The sequence below is a fragment of the Delphinus delphis genome, chromosome 1 (genome assembly GCF_949987515.2).
Source record: "Delphinus delphis chromosome 1, mDelDel1.2, whole genome shotgun sequence".
NCBI lineage: Eukaryota > Metazoa > Chordata > Mammalia > Artiodactyla > Delphinidae > Delphinus > Delphinus delphis.
Window position 1 is genome coordinate 4795282 of NC_082683.1, and position 15188 is coordinate 4810469.

The 15188-nt window shown below is 44.4% G+C and overlaps 1 protein-coding gene across 3 annotated transcripts in view; it reads left to right on the plus strand.

The window, feature by feature from the left end:
* CAMTA1 (calmodulin binding transcription activator 1) overlaps window positions 1–15188 on the plus strand; it is an 890922-nt gene that overhangs the window by 37606 nt on the left and 838128 nt on the right. The gene's annotated exons all lie outside the window — the stretch shown is intronic.

Consider the following 15188-nt stretch of genomic DNA (forward strand, 5'->3'; position numbering starts at 1 on the left):
TTGAATGTTATTTGCAATTGCAAAATAACTGTTGTATCTAAAAACAAATCAATTGTAGATTATGCTTTCTCAGCCATAAACACTCTTTTCCCAGGTTCTGAAAACAATACGGAGATGGTGATGATGGTCATTATGGCAGCGAACATTTATTGACCATCTACTGTTATGCTAGGCACTGTTGAGTTCTTTCTGTGAATAATCACGTTTACTCCTTGAACTAATACTATGAGGTAGGTCTTGTGATTATTCTTACAATATAGATGAGGAAACTTGAGCCACAGAGATGTTAAAGTACCTGAAAGTGGTGGCCTTGGAAGTCCAAGCCTATAGCCTGATTTTGGAGTCCATACTTTTCTACAGTTCTGTCCCGAAGAACGATTTCAAATAAGACCTTCCCAAGATCTCGTGCTGTTTAGTGACTTCTAATCCTTTTGTTTTTATTCATTTGCTTCTTTTTTCACTTTGCATTTTCCAGTATTATACGTAAACTTAATGTATTTTTTTCTGAGGATTAAAAAAAAAAGTAGCAAACACTCATTTCTTAGGGAAGGAGTTTTGATTCTTAATAATGAATATTCACATGTGGGCTCTGGGTGAGGAAGAAAATATATTAAAAAATAGAAACTTCGTACCTGTGCACAACTGGAGGGTTGATAGGCTTGATTTTTATATCCTGGGCAGGAGAGAAAGAATGTATTAAACACAGAGCACATTTGTTAAAGAACCAACTCTTATTTCATAATCAGTTTGGTATTCACACCTTCATTAGGTGAACTATTACAATTTTCTGCATTTTAAGTTAATATTTTTAAAGCCCAGAGCCAGAAATAATTATGCTAATGCAGCTTTCTGATTACACAAATGACTACTTCATAATTACACATATTAGTACTCCATATATGTTGTCCAGACTGAAATTCCTTCTGTTTAGTCATTAATTAGCTGTTTGACTTAAAATGTAACTACTGCATTCCCCACTTGCTGGATCTGGATTTCAAATGGCATTCTTCCAAAGCCAAACTAATGCAGCACCATGAACCTTTTATAATGAAAATGTTCTCCTTACCTATGTTCAGATCATTTTTGTGTGCTGCTATTTTTGAACTATTAATGCTCTTTCTTTTGTTTGTTTTTCTGCTAATACAAAGTTTCTCCAGAGTAAGCAAACAAAAAAGAATTCTAGCTTGTATTGATCTTAAAGAAAGTTGCAGCACAGGTTTGTAGTTAGTGATAGCTTCAGAGATTTTCATGTTAAATGCATTTTTTTAATGGTAAAAATGTCTGTCGAGGGAGCAGTACACATATAGACTGATGCATTCTCAGCCATACCAGAGAAGCTGAAGAAGAAAAACTCCTTGAGTATAATGCTTTTCAAAGGGAGAGAAGTACCCTTTTAAGTCCTGAATACTTTTTTCCCTCAACTTTTTATATTCAAGTGAGAAAAATGGACTTTATGACTTTGAAAATTGTTAAATTATATTTCATTCCGGTTATTTTGTTTTAACAACAAGACGCCACCTTACTTTAAAAAAGTTTTAAAATCATTTTTTTGTATAGGCATATATTCTTGAGTATTTTTATCTTTTTAATTTTTGTCTGTATAACTTATAAAGTCACAGATTTAGGGCTGTAATTTTTTTCATTGATTGGTTTTACTAGTATATTTACATATTATCTTTTTGAAACATAGACCCATATTTTTGGGGGATTATTTAAGACTCTTTAAATTTCCAAGATGTGAGCTAAACTGAAAAGTATTTTTATATTCTGATTCTAAAGGTGAGTGAGATAGTTTGGCAGTGTTAAGGGTTTTTTAAAATTTAATTTATTTACTTTTGGCTGCATTGGGTCTTCGTTGCTGTGCACGGGCTTTCTCTAGTTGGGGTGAGCGGGGGCTACTCTTCGTTGCGGTGCATGGGCTTCTCATTGCAGTGGCTTCTCTTGTTGCGTGCAGAGCACAGGCTCTAGGTGCACGGGCTTCAGTAGTTACGGCATGCAGGCTCAGTAGTTGTGGCTCGCGGGCTCTAGAGCACAGGCTCAGTAGTTGTGGCACATGGGCTTAGGTGCTCCGCGGCATGTGGGATCTTCCTGGACCAGGGCTCGAACCCATATCCCCTGCATTGGCAGGCGGATTCTTAACCCCACTGTGCCACCAAGGAAGCTCCAGTGTTAAGGGTTTGACTGGTCCCAGGTCATTCTCTGAGGCCAGGCAGGGCTTTTCTGGTTAAATCACAAAAAGGAAAATGCACACATGACCCACAATACACAGAGCCAGGTTTTAAGAGTGAAAGCGTTTGATTTTTATATATGGTACCAAATTTGTAATTAAATGTTAATTTTGTAGCAGTTGGATTAACCATAATTCCTCTGTTTAACTTAGTATGAAGTGAGGTAAATGGATACTGAGATCCAAATGAGCACAGGCCCGTTTGTCAGACAGCCTGCGTCACCTTGGCGTTGGTGGTAGCAAAGGTAGCAGCAGAGGGTGCATTGGAAAGCTGGAGGCAGCACGTCCTTCCATGTCAGTGAGGGGAGACAGGAGAAGAGAGATCAATACGGATGGGGTTTGGCTCTGAGGAGCAGTAAAAGAAGCAGATCTTATTACCTGCAGAGAGTGGGGTAGTGTTTATAAAATTTGAATAAGATGTTAAAGAAATCCTTATTTAAAGGAAGAACATTTCTGTAGACCCAGCACAGTTTGACCTAAACTATTTTTATTATATTACTTCAAAATGTAGCACATAGAAGAATATTTGGCCCATACTCAGTGTTCAGTAAATATTTGCTGGATGAATGAAATATGGAAGAACACAAAAAACTCAGGATAAATTTCTTAATTCTTAGAATTCTTCTGTGAATATAAAACTCAAATAGATATATACATTACATAAAAGAAACCACAAAACTAATAACATTTATATTAAGAACATTAGTTCAATGCAACGGATGATGTTTTGCCCAAACTGAATTGGCTCTTGCAACATGAATATAACCCTGACTGTTCTTAGGCAGGTTCTTTTGAATTTGGCACGTGGCACTACTGTGTGCCCTGCAGTTATCCTGCCCCTCCCCCACTGAACTAGTCATAAACAGCTTTTTGCCCAGCAAGCCTTTCTCTAAGTCTGTCATTAGGCCTTGGCGCAAATATATCATTTAGTCTTAAGTTCACTTCTGGTTTTTCTCATCAGTTCAAGAACAACTTAAATGACGCTACTGGATACCCCTGCCACTGTAATTGCAAACCATAGACTTGAGCAATGAATTCGCGTGTTAGAATATATTTGTTATAGGTTTTACTTTTTCAGATTGTGAATTAAGATGTGAAATGAAAACTTTCTTAGTGAACCCAAGGATCACTGATGTCTTGGAAAGGATACAGAGTTGGCAGGTTAGAAACAGGTATAGTCTTGGCTCTGCCCCCAGTCAGCTGAGTGTTAGGTATGATACCTGCTAAGCCTCTTTTGTGTCTTTGGTGGTCGTGTGAGGTTATGCTTTGAGACCTTTAAAGATTTGTCTTAAGCCCAGCTCTCCAGTTTTGGAGGCTAGATCACTGTTGCTTCCAGAGTTGTTTGAGAGTGCCAGCCTGGGAGTTTACTTTTTTTTTTTTTAAACATCTTTATTGGGGTATAATTGCTTTACAATGGTGTGTTAGTTTTTGCTTCATAACAAAGTGAATCAGTTACACATATACATATGTTCCCATATCTCTTCCCTCTTGTGTCTCCCTCCCTCCCACCCTCCCTATCCCACCCCTCCAGGCGGTCACAAAGCACCGAGCTGTTCTCCCTGTGCTCTGCGGCTGCTTCCCACTAGCTATCTACCTTATGTTTGGTAGTGTATATATGTCCATGCCTCTCTCTCGCTTTGTCACAGCTCACCCTTCCCCCTCCCCATATCCTCAAGTCCGTTCTCTAGTAGGTCTGTGTCTTTATTCCTGTCTTACCCCTAGGTTCTTCATGACATTTTTTTTTTAATTCCATATATATGTGTTAGCATACGGTATTTCTCATTCTGACTTACTTCACTCTGTATGACAGACTCTAGGTCTATCCACCTCATTACAAATAGTTCAATTTCGTTTCTTTTTATGGCTGAGTAATATTCCATTGTATATATGTGCCACATCTTCTTTATCCATTCATCCGATGATGGGCACTTAGGTTGTTTCCATCTCCGGGCTATTGTAAATTGAGCTGCAGTGAACATTTTGGTACATGACTCTTTTTGAATTATGCTTTTCTCAGGGTATATGCTCAGTAGTGGGATTGCTGGGTCATATGGTAGTTCTATTTGTAGTTTTTTAAGTAACCTCCATACTGTTCTCCATAGTGGCTGTACCAATTCACATTCCCACCAGCAGGGCAGGAGTGTTCCCTTTTCTCCACACCCTCTCCAGCATTTATTGTTTGTAGATTTTTTGATGATGGCCATTCTGACTGCTGTGAGATGATATCTCATTGTAGTTTTCATTTGCATTTCTCTAATGATTAATGATGTTGAGCATTCTTTCATGTGTTTGTTGGCAATCTGTATATCTTCTTTGGAGAAATGTCTATTTAGGTCTTCTGCCCATTTTTGGATTGGCTTGTTTTTTTGTTATTGAGCTGCATGAGCTGCTTGTAAATTAATCCTTTGTCAGTTGCTTCATTTGCAAATATTTTCTCCCATTCTGAGGGTTGTCTTTTGGTCTTGTTTATGGTTTCCTTTGCTGTGCAAAAGCTTTGACGTTTCATTAGATCGCATTTGTTTATTTTTGTTTTTATTTCCATTTCTCTAGGAGGTGGGTCAAAAAGGATCTTGCTGTGATTTATGTCATAGAGTGTTCTGCCTATTTTTTCCTCTAAGAGTTTGATAGTTTCTGGCCTTAAAAAAAAACAACAACTCTTAATCATCCTTTCATTTATTTTTATGTTTAAGGTGTACAATTCAGTGGTCTGTAGTATGTACACAAAGTGGTGCGCCCATCACCACCATCTAATTCCACAACATTTTCATCACCCTCTGGGGGTTTTCTGTCCCTCTGGCCTTGGTGGAGTCGGCACCTTCAAGGGGCAGGCAGCCTCTCTTCAGGGGGCTGCCTGTTCTTCTTTGGTATCTTCTCCAAGTTTTCATACCCGTCTAGCACTGGAGTTGACAACTGAAGAGTTTGTGCTTTTACCCAGGTCTTAACGTATAGCGCTGTCTCCTGACATTGTTTTTTAAAATGTTAAGGTGCAAATGAGGATGCATTTTGGACCCACATTTTTTAAGTTGGATGGTAGGGGCTTGTAGAGTTTTCAGTTGCATTAAAACTCTGTATAGTCTATGGACTCTTTATCGATGGGCTGTGTGGGGATAAAAGAGCCCACTGCTTTCAGTAATGTTGGGAGATTTTGGTGGTGGTTACTCCCATGAGGAGAAGCTGAGACCCACTGAAACATCAGCTGAGACAGAAGAGGGAAGAACACCTGGAAAGGCTGGCATTCTTAAAAAAAATTTTTTTTTAAAAATTTATTTATTTTTGGCTGTGTTGGGTCTTCGTTGCTGTGCGCGGGCTTTCTCTAGTTGCCGCGAGCGGGGGTTACTCTTTGTCGCTGTGCACGGGCTTCTCATTGCAGTGGCTTCTCTTGTTGAGGAGCACGGCTCTAGGAGTGCGGGCTTCAGTAGTTGTGGTGCACGGGCTTAGTTGCTCCGTGGCATGTGGGATCTTCCCGGACCAGGGCTCGAATGTGTGTCCGCTATATTGGCAGGCGGATTCTTAACCACTGGGCCACCAGGGAAGCCCAGCATTCTTTAGCTTAGTGATTTTCTTGCCGAGCTGGCGTCAGAATTACCTGGAGGGCTTATTAGCACCCAGATTGCTGGGCTCCACCCCAGCGTTTCTGCCCTAGTAGGTCTGGGGTGGGGCCTGAGAATGGGCGTGTCTAACGTGTTCCAGGTGAAACTCATCAAGATGAGGACTCCCAGCCTCCCGGACATGTATTCTGAGCAACTTCACTTGGCTTTAGTCTCAGCTTTGCTACCCCTCAACCACTCAGGTATATGTCAGTGTGCGTTGGCTATATGGGATGTAGTTATGCTTTCTAGAGTCTTTTTCTCATGTCTCATGTGCCTAGAAGTCAGGAAATGCAGTTATTTTTGGGGTATTTACCTAAAGTAATATAGGGAGCCCTTTTTAAAGTATGGGTGGCAGTGGTAGGGGTATGTGGAGGCATATTCCAATTTTTGTGACTTTTTTTTTTAAGAGGGAGCATGAAGGATAATCTCCACCCCATCCCCTCCTTCCATCTCCATTTGGCCCAGATAGCTGAAAACAGCCGAACCCTAAAGCTGACAGCATCTACCTACTTACCTACCTACTTGTCTACCACCTTCCAGTCTTTTTAATACTACCTACCAAATGTTTCTAATGATAAATTATGTTGTCTTGGTGATTATGAAATTCTGTTGGAGATTTTAAAAGAAGTTCCTAAAAAAATAACCTGTTTTCTAGTTTTAATGCTTTTTAGAAGCCTGGGGGAAAAAAGAAAAAGTGCAAAAAGAATTCCTTTCTAGATGGATGAGAAACCACAGATGGGCTGGGGTGAATGTGATGAAAGATAAGTGTGTGTTTGGGAGAGTGTTTTCTCTGTTAGGGAGAATTTTATGGGCAGGATGTGTGGATTTCATGGAGCTTTCTCATAGGCTTCAGTGGTTGTGTGTTCTCTGGTCTGGTGAAGAGTGTAGAGTTGAAATAAATGTAACATTTAAAGAACCTGCTGTTTACATTTGGGGAGAAATGTGGAAAGTGGGAGAAGCTCCAGCTCTGGGGAATTGAACAGGGTTTAGTGGGTGTGTGCGCGCGTCCGGGTCGGGCAGCTGCGGTAGAACCAAGGTGGAATTCTGAGGCAAGCTTCATTTAGCGCTGAATTCCAAAGGAGTTGACGGAAAAAAGGGAAAGGTTCCTGTGTCCAAGAAACCAGGAAGCTGAAAAGTAGCTTGACCTGGGCTGGAAACTAGAGCCACCTGAGCCTGAAGTTAAAGTGAGCAGGTGCCTGAGGGGCTGGGCTCCAGGTATAGTCACAGCCGAAACCCTTGAACCCAGGCCACGCCTTCCATTTTTTGCTGTTTTTTATTATTAAGATTTAAGTTTTAGAGTGGTTTAAGGTTCACAGCAAAATTGAGGGGAGGGTACAGAGAGTTCCCACACGCCCCCTGCCCCCTCATTTGTGCACGCTCTCCCACTGTCAGCATCCCCCACTGGAGTGGTACCTTTCTACAGTCAGTGAACTTACGTCGTCCACGTGTCATCATCATCGAGAGTCCATAGTTTACATTACGGTTCACTCTTGGTGTTGCACATTCTGTGGGTTTGGACAAATGTATAATGACATGCATCCATCAGTGTAGTTTCATACAATGATTAGATTAGTTTCACACAATGATTTGATTAGTTTTACTGCCCTAACAATCCTCTGTGCTCTGCCAGTTTATCCCCCCAGCCCCTGGCAACTGCTGATCTCTCTGTTGTCTCCACGGTTTTGCCTTGTCCAGAATGTCAGAGAGTTGGAATCATGCAGCACGTAACCTTTTCAGATTGGTTTCTTGCACTTAGTAATATGCACTTAAGGTTCCTCCCTGTCCTTTTATGGCTTGGTAGCTCATTTCTTTTTAGCGCTAAATAATACTCCATTGTTTGGGTGAACTGCAGTTTATTTATCCATTCACCTGCTGAAGGACATCTTGGTTGCTTCCAGGTTTTGGCAATTATGAATAAAGCTGATATAAACATTCATGTTCAGGATTTTGCATAGACATAAGTTTCCAACTCCTTCGGGTAAATATCAAAGAGTGCAATTGCTGGATCGTATGGTAAGACTATGTTTAGTTTAGTAAGAAACTGCCAAAACTGTCTTCCAAAGTGGCTGTACTGTTTTGTGTTCCCACCAGCAATGAATGAGAGTTCTTTCTGCTCCGCATCCTTACCAACGTTTGGTGTTGTCCGTGTTCTGGATTTTGGCCATTCTAATAGGTACATAGTGGTATCTCATTGTTGTCTTAATTTGCATTTCCTTGGTGACATGTGATGTGGAGCATCTTTTTTTTGTTTTTTATAAATTTATTTATTTAAAAAAATTTTGTTTGTTTTTGTCTGCGTTGGGTCTTCATTGCTGCACGTGGGCTTTCTCTAGTTGCAGAGAGCTGGGTCTACTCTTCATTGTGGTGCGTGGGCTTCTCATTGGGGGGCTTCTCTTGTTGTGGAGCACAGGCTCTAGGCGCGTGGGCTTCAGTAGTTGTGGCACACGGGCTCAGTAGTTGTGGCTCGCGGGCTCCAGAGCGCAGGCTCACTAGTTGTGGCGCACGGGCTTAGTTGCTCTGGGGCATGTGGGATCTTCCCAGACCAGGGCTCAAACCCATGTCCCCTGCTTTGGCAAGCAGATTCTTAACCACTGTGCCACCAGGGAAGTCCCTCAAGTTGATTTTTGTGAAGGATGTAAGGCCTGTGTCTAAATTCACAGTTTTTGACACATGTATGTCCATTTATTCCAACACTATCTGGAAGTGTTGGAAAGACTGTTTTTACTCCACTGTATTGCCTTTGTTCTTTTGTCAAAGATCAGTTGATTATGTTTACGTGGGTCTATATTTGGGCTTTCTATTCTGTGTTTCACTGATCTATTTGTCTATTCTTCGGACAGTATCACACTGTTGTGATTATTGTAGCTTCGTAGTAAGTTTTGAGATCGGATGGTGCCAGTCCTCTGATTTTGTTCTTCTCATTCAATACTAAGTTGGTTATTCTAGGCCTCTCCTTGTAAACTTTAGAATCAATTTGTTGCTGGGATTTTGATTAGGATTGTGTTGAATCTATAGATCAAGTTGAGAAGAACTGACAATAGTGAGTCTTCCTATCCATGAATATGGACTATCTCTCCATTTATTTAGTTTTTTAAAATTTAATTCATCAGAGTTTTGGAGTTTTCCTCATATAGCTCTTACACATATTTTGTTTTTATACCTAATTCCTTTTTTGGGGGGTGTGCTAATGTAAATAGTATTGTGTTTTAAATTTCAAATTTCGCTCGTTCATTTCTGATGTATAGGAAAGTGATAGACTTTCTATTATTAATCTTGTATAATCGCTTATTAGCTCCAGGAATTTTTCAAGAAGCCAAGCCCCCGAAAGAGAGACCATCATTTTGTGTGTAGCTCATGCCTGAAATAGTTCTTTTTTTTTTTTTTCTTTTTCTGCGATACGCGGGCCTCTCACTGTTGTGGCCTCTCCCGTTGCGGAGCACAGGCTCCAGACGCGCAGGCTCAGCGGCCATGGCTCACGGGCCCAGCCGCTCCACAGCATGTGGGATCTTCCTGGACCGGGGCACGAACCCGTGTCCCCTGCATCGGCAGGTGGACTTGCAACCACTGCGTCACCAGGGAAGCCCAATAGTTCTCTTTTAAAGAGGTCAGTGGGTATCACTGTTGGGAAGGGGGAAAGTCTCAACACAGAAGGTCAAGGACAAAGTGTTGAGAGGTCACACCCTCTTAGTGCGCTGTGTGGGGGGACAGAGAAGCTGCCGAGAGGGAGGCTTTCCGATGTTACCTGGGGTTCTTATTTAGGAAAGGCTGCAAAAGGCTGCCTTTTCAGAAAGAGAAGGGGAAAAAACACTTAAATACAAGTTTAGAAAGAATTGAAAGAAAGGGAAAATGTCATCTGCTTCCCATTTCTGAGGAAGGATACATTAAAATAGCTTCAGATTAAGCAGGATCTGTGAAATCGAGGTCAGAATGTAGTCATTTCCCATTTTTCCTGACATGTCTTTAAACTATGTGGTGACAGGCTCCCCTTTCCCGGCATCAGAAGACCAGTTGTTAATGTGCATTTTAAAGTTTTATTTTATTTTTGTGCTGTTGAGCAAAATTTAGACTTCCTAACTCTAATCATTTAAGAATCATTTTTGTTAAATGCTTTAATTATTATCAATCAAGACTCTGTATTTAAGCATTTTCCAGTAATTTTTAACAATCCATTCCTCAGGCAATTCAGAGAACCTGCTGTGTGGTGATTATGTATCTTTTATTTCATAAATGAGGATAGTGAGACATAAGTGTTTTGGAATCAGCATTGATCATCATCTAATATAGCGTATAATTTACTTCTTTTTATTGTGTATTGTGTGGCTGCCCCTGCTAGGCTGTCAGGTCCTGGTGGACAGAAATCCTCATGTGCTCTGTTCACTGATGGATCACAAGAGCTTAGAATTAACTTAGGGGCACCTACTGGGTGTTCAGTGACCGTTCCTTAAATGAACGAGTGCGTGAAGAATCCAACAACAGATACTGTTTAGGTCTGTACTCAAGTGTGCTGCTAATACGTCATCCCTGAGTGCGACAGCCCGGCTTAGTGATAGTCATTGGTGTCGCCAAACAGATCTACGGGAGCTGCCCCCGAAGAACTTGAGACCTGGAGGAGAGGGTGGGAATGTGTGCTTCCTGCACGCGAGCAGCTTCCAGCTTCCCTCCGTCACAGGAGGGAGGATTGAGGCAGCACGCTCACTTCTTTGTCTCAGACCCCACGGTTCTCTGCGTCAGGGTGAGTGAGGGTGAGGCCGGAAGCAAGGCAGGAAGCCTTGGGGGAGGGAGGACTTTCCCCACCCCGACTTCACACAGTGCAGCCCAGGTTGAAAGATGGCCAGGTCACCCCGAAGCCTGCCATCAGAGAGGAACAGTTGACTTTCTGATGTAAGTCTCTTCAGACATTTTCCTGCGCTGATGCGGGCATATATTTTATTATTTGTTAACTCAGAATGGGTTTACTGTATATGTAGTTTTGTAGCCTGGCTTTTCTCCTAATATGTTGCGTATATCTTGGGCCTTTTGGACAGTGGGCCACAGCATCGTGTTTATTGACCTCAGCCTGCTGGTGTTCCGTTGGGTTTCATGCCTTCATTCATGCCTTCGGCAACATTTTTGAGGGCTAATATGTGCCAGGCACTGGTTGAGGGTGCTAAGGATCCCAGACAGACGAGGTTCCTGTTGTCGTGCAGCTTATAGTTTAGAAGGGAAGACGGTACACGAGCAAGTAAGTAGATAAGAATTTCAGAGAGTGCTAAGAAGAAAACAGAACAGAATACTGAGGTGTGAGCACGTGAGGTGGGTTGGTTGTGGAAGGCCTTTGTTAGAGGCATTTGAGCGGAGATCCGAATGATGAAGGAGGGCTGCTTGAGGATCTAGGGGAACATTTTAGGCAGAGGGAATAGAAGTGCAAATGCCCTGAGGCAGGAATGCATTTGGCTTGAGGAACAATATAGGCAACATTGTGGCTGGAGCAGAGCGGACATCGGGAAGGTGATCGGCAGGGTAGGCAGGGGCTGGATCCTGAAGTGCTTTGTAGGCACAAAGACTTGGAATTTTACGAGTAACAGGAAGTCATCAGAGGCTGAACTATCAGGAGGTGATAGGCATAATGTGGATTCTTTATTTTCAAAGCTGTTCTCTGGCTGCTCTGTGACTGACGGGGAAGCAGAGAGGCCAGTTAGAGGCTGTTGCAGTAATTGGCGATCTTGGGAAGAGACGATGGAAGCAGTGGAGAAGGTGAAAAGTGGGGTGTCTTTTGGAGGCAGAGGTGTCAGGACTCATGGGATTGGATATGGGGGGTGGGGGAGGAGAGATCAAGACGGGTTCCTCGTTTGCGGACTCAGCTACTGCACTGGTGCTGGTGTTCATAGCTGAGACAAAGGAGGCCGAAGGGGGCGTGGCGGGGGTGGGTCACGAGTGCTCTCCCGGGCTGTATCGACTGGAGATGTCTCTTAGACACTGAAGTGGCTGTGCTGAGTGGGCCACTGTCTCGAAGCCTGAGTGAGGTCCTGTCTGGAGACATAAATTGGAGGGCTGCTAGACCGGATGAGATCACTCTGGGGCAAAAGATGGATGGAGAAGGGAGGAGATAAGCCCTGAGTGGAGCGGGGTGGGGGAGCCAGCCACGCAGGCTGCGGAGAGCCAGGGAGTAGAGGGGAACCAGGCAAGCGGGAGCCGGGAGCCGGGAGAAGGAGGGGCCCAAGGAGGCTGTATCGGTTTTCTATTTGCTGCTGTAACAAAATGACCACAAACCGAGTGGCTAAAGCAGCGCAGGTTTATTGTTAGAGTTCTGTAGGTCGGCCAGCCGTCTGGCAAGGGTCTCACTGGGCCAGAATCGCGGTGTGGCCAGGGCTGCGTTCCTTCCTGGAGGCCCCAGGGGAGGCTGTTCCCTGCCCTGCTGCACCTTCCAGAGGCTGCTCACGCTCCGGGGCTCGGAGCCCCTCCCTCCCTGTTCAAAGCCATCGCCGTGGCGTCTCTCCGACCCCGCTGTGCCGTCACTTCTCTTTCTCCGACCTGGCCTCTCTCTTCTCCCTCTTCAGTTTTAAGGACCCCCGTGGTTCCATTGGGCCCACACAAGTCGTCCAGGATCCTTTCCCTGTTTTAAGGCCGCCTGATTAGCAACCTTAATTGTTCTATATTTACAGGTTCTGGTGATTAGAACATGGCTATCCTGGGAGGAGGCACTGTTCTTCCTGCCACAGAGGGTGTCATCAGAGGGGACGGAGTAGTCAAGTCAAGTGAGGGCGGGGCCGCCACCGCTGGGTTTGGGCACCGGGAGGCCCTTGGTCACCCTGGTGAATGGTTCCAGTGGAATGTGGGTGGAAGAGCCAATGAGGCGAGGATGGCAGGTGTTAAGGAATGAAGAACCCAGAGTCGAACCAAGATGTGGTTTATAGACATGAAGGTACCTGAAGAAAGAGTTAATGTGGTTATTCTGAAATAAGGAGCAGACGTACTGATGCCTCTCTGCTTGCCCCTGGGCCAGTGGGCAGAGCCCTGGTCATTGGCGGCCGCACCTCCCCACGTCAGGTGCTCTGTCACCCCACGGGCGGCTGGCCACATTTCTGAAGTCAGCGTGGAACTCGTGCCTTTTATCCCTTGGGGACTGGCTGTGGTCTGGCCACAACTCAGTGCTTCGGTGAGAGTGTGTCCTATGTGCAGTGCAGAGCTGCAGTCCCTTCCTGTCCTTTCCTTACTTCATTACGTTTTAATGACATTCATACCCAACAGTATTTATCGAACACTAGGCTCTGGGGAAAACAGGGACGAACCAAACAGATCCCTGCTCTGTGGAGCTTGCCTTCTGGAGGACCTGTCTCAAACGAATGGGTACATCCGAAGCTGTCATAAAGCTGTCATCTCCCTGGAGGCGAGGCATTAAGTTTGCGCGGTCCACTCTCTTCTGGAAATCTCGGGTGCTCCAACCAGCTGGTGGACCCTCCGTTTACCTCGTTACTGTGGCACCTGCTGGAGGTGACCCGTGTTTCCTGCTCCTTACCCGCAGCTGCCCACGGTTACCCCTGCTCTTAGGAGCTAATTCCCACTTATGCTCTTTCTCTGAGAGGTCTTCTTTTCCTTTCTTTCTTCCTTCTCCGGCTTAAATTCCAGACTTCATAGTACATAGTCACTCTCTTATAGGTACCTTGACTTTCCTGCCCTCCTCTCCTCCTCCTCTCACATCGAGCTGGACAAATCCCGATCCCGAATGAACCCTACCTGCTGGCTTCTCTGTGCCTTCACCCAAGCAGCTCAGTGTTGCTGGAGAAACAAGATAAAGACTCAGACTTGCGTCTCTGTAAATTCTTGATCCCCAGCGTCAAGTGGACAGTGACCACTACCCACAGTTTTGTGAGATTCCCCTCCAGCCGCGCGTGTTCTCACTCTCCACAACCACGTCATACTGCCTGCATTCTTCATGCTAGACCACTCCTTCGCCGTCACCACCACCCCACGCCTCTCAGCCCCTGAATCCCCCCCAACATTTAGCAAATAAAGGCAGCAGGTGCTCCAGAGCTTCCTGCCACCAAGCCGGGACTGTGTCTTCCCTCCTTCTGTCAGAGGCTGGTCTGTTCACGTGAGCTCTGGACGCGGACCCTCTCCTCTCCAGGGACTTCAGTCCGGCGGTTGTTTTGTGTTCTCCTGCATCATCAGTCCCTCTGTTTGTACCAGATCGTTCTGATTCACATACAGAGGTCTTCTGGGTGTGCCCAATCTGCAACAGAAAATAAACAACCTCCCTCTCCATCAATAGCCCCATTTTAAAATCCTCAACATCAAAACTTCTCAAGAAAGCAATCCACTTATTTCTTCCACTTTATTGGTTTCCAGTTATTCTTCACCTATTCCTGTCCCCCCGCCTCCCCTGCCCGAAACTGCCCATCTTTTCCAACATCATACAAATCGCCAAACCCAGGAGACACGATCCTCACCTTATGCAGCCTCTTAACAGCTTTCAGCGTGGTCGTCCCTCCCTTCCTCCCGAGATGCTTCTCTGTGCTGACACCCTCCTCTGGGTGTTCCTCCTGCCTCTCGTACCACCCCCCCCCCCCAATCAGATCTCTTTTCTCAGTCCAGCCTTTCCAGGGTGAAGTTCCCTGGGGCTTCTGCCCTCCACCTCTCTTCTCATACAACGTTCTCTCGTTAAGTAGTTTCAGCTCCTAACAGAGCTCAAAATACTGTCTACATGTTTCAAATTAAGCCCTGACTTTTCCTCATTTACTCAGATGCCTTACTTGCACCTCAGACATAATCATCCAGAACTGAACTGTCGGTCTTTCCCCAGATCTGCTGCCCCTACAGTGGTCCTTATTTTTTATTTCACCCCTTGATAGAGTTTGCAGCCCCAAACCCTATCAAGCGCCCCCCTCCTCTCTCTGTCACAGGGTTTCTCGGGCCCTTTTGCATTCGAGTGAGGAAGGCTGTGGACATGTTTTCAGAATCAGTCTTGAATAGTTATAAAAATCTTAATGAAACACAGATTTGTGACATGGTGCTATATATACTTCTTAAATGTTCTTAAATAACAGATCTAGTGGTGGGTCTGTAGCTACCACAAATTTGAAGTAATGATAAACACAAATGATACTTCATAGTAATGATAGTAACAGGGATTAAAAAAGAGTCTGAGATTCAAAAGTCACAGGTACTGCCCGTATTGCTGAGTTGTTGCCTGTATTCACAATTAAGCACAATACTGTATTTCATTTGGAGGTTACTGACGTAAGGGTGTAGTTCTTTTCTCATCCAAGTTCATGGACCCCCTGTTCTATCTTCACTTGTTTAATCCTTCCAGTTCCCATTGCCACTGTCACTGCTGCTCACCTGCATGTCCACAGGAGCCTCCTACGTGCCTGCCATGCCTCGACTCTGGACCT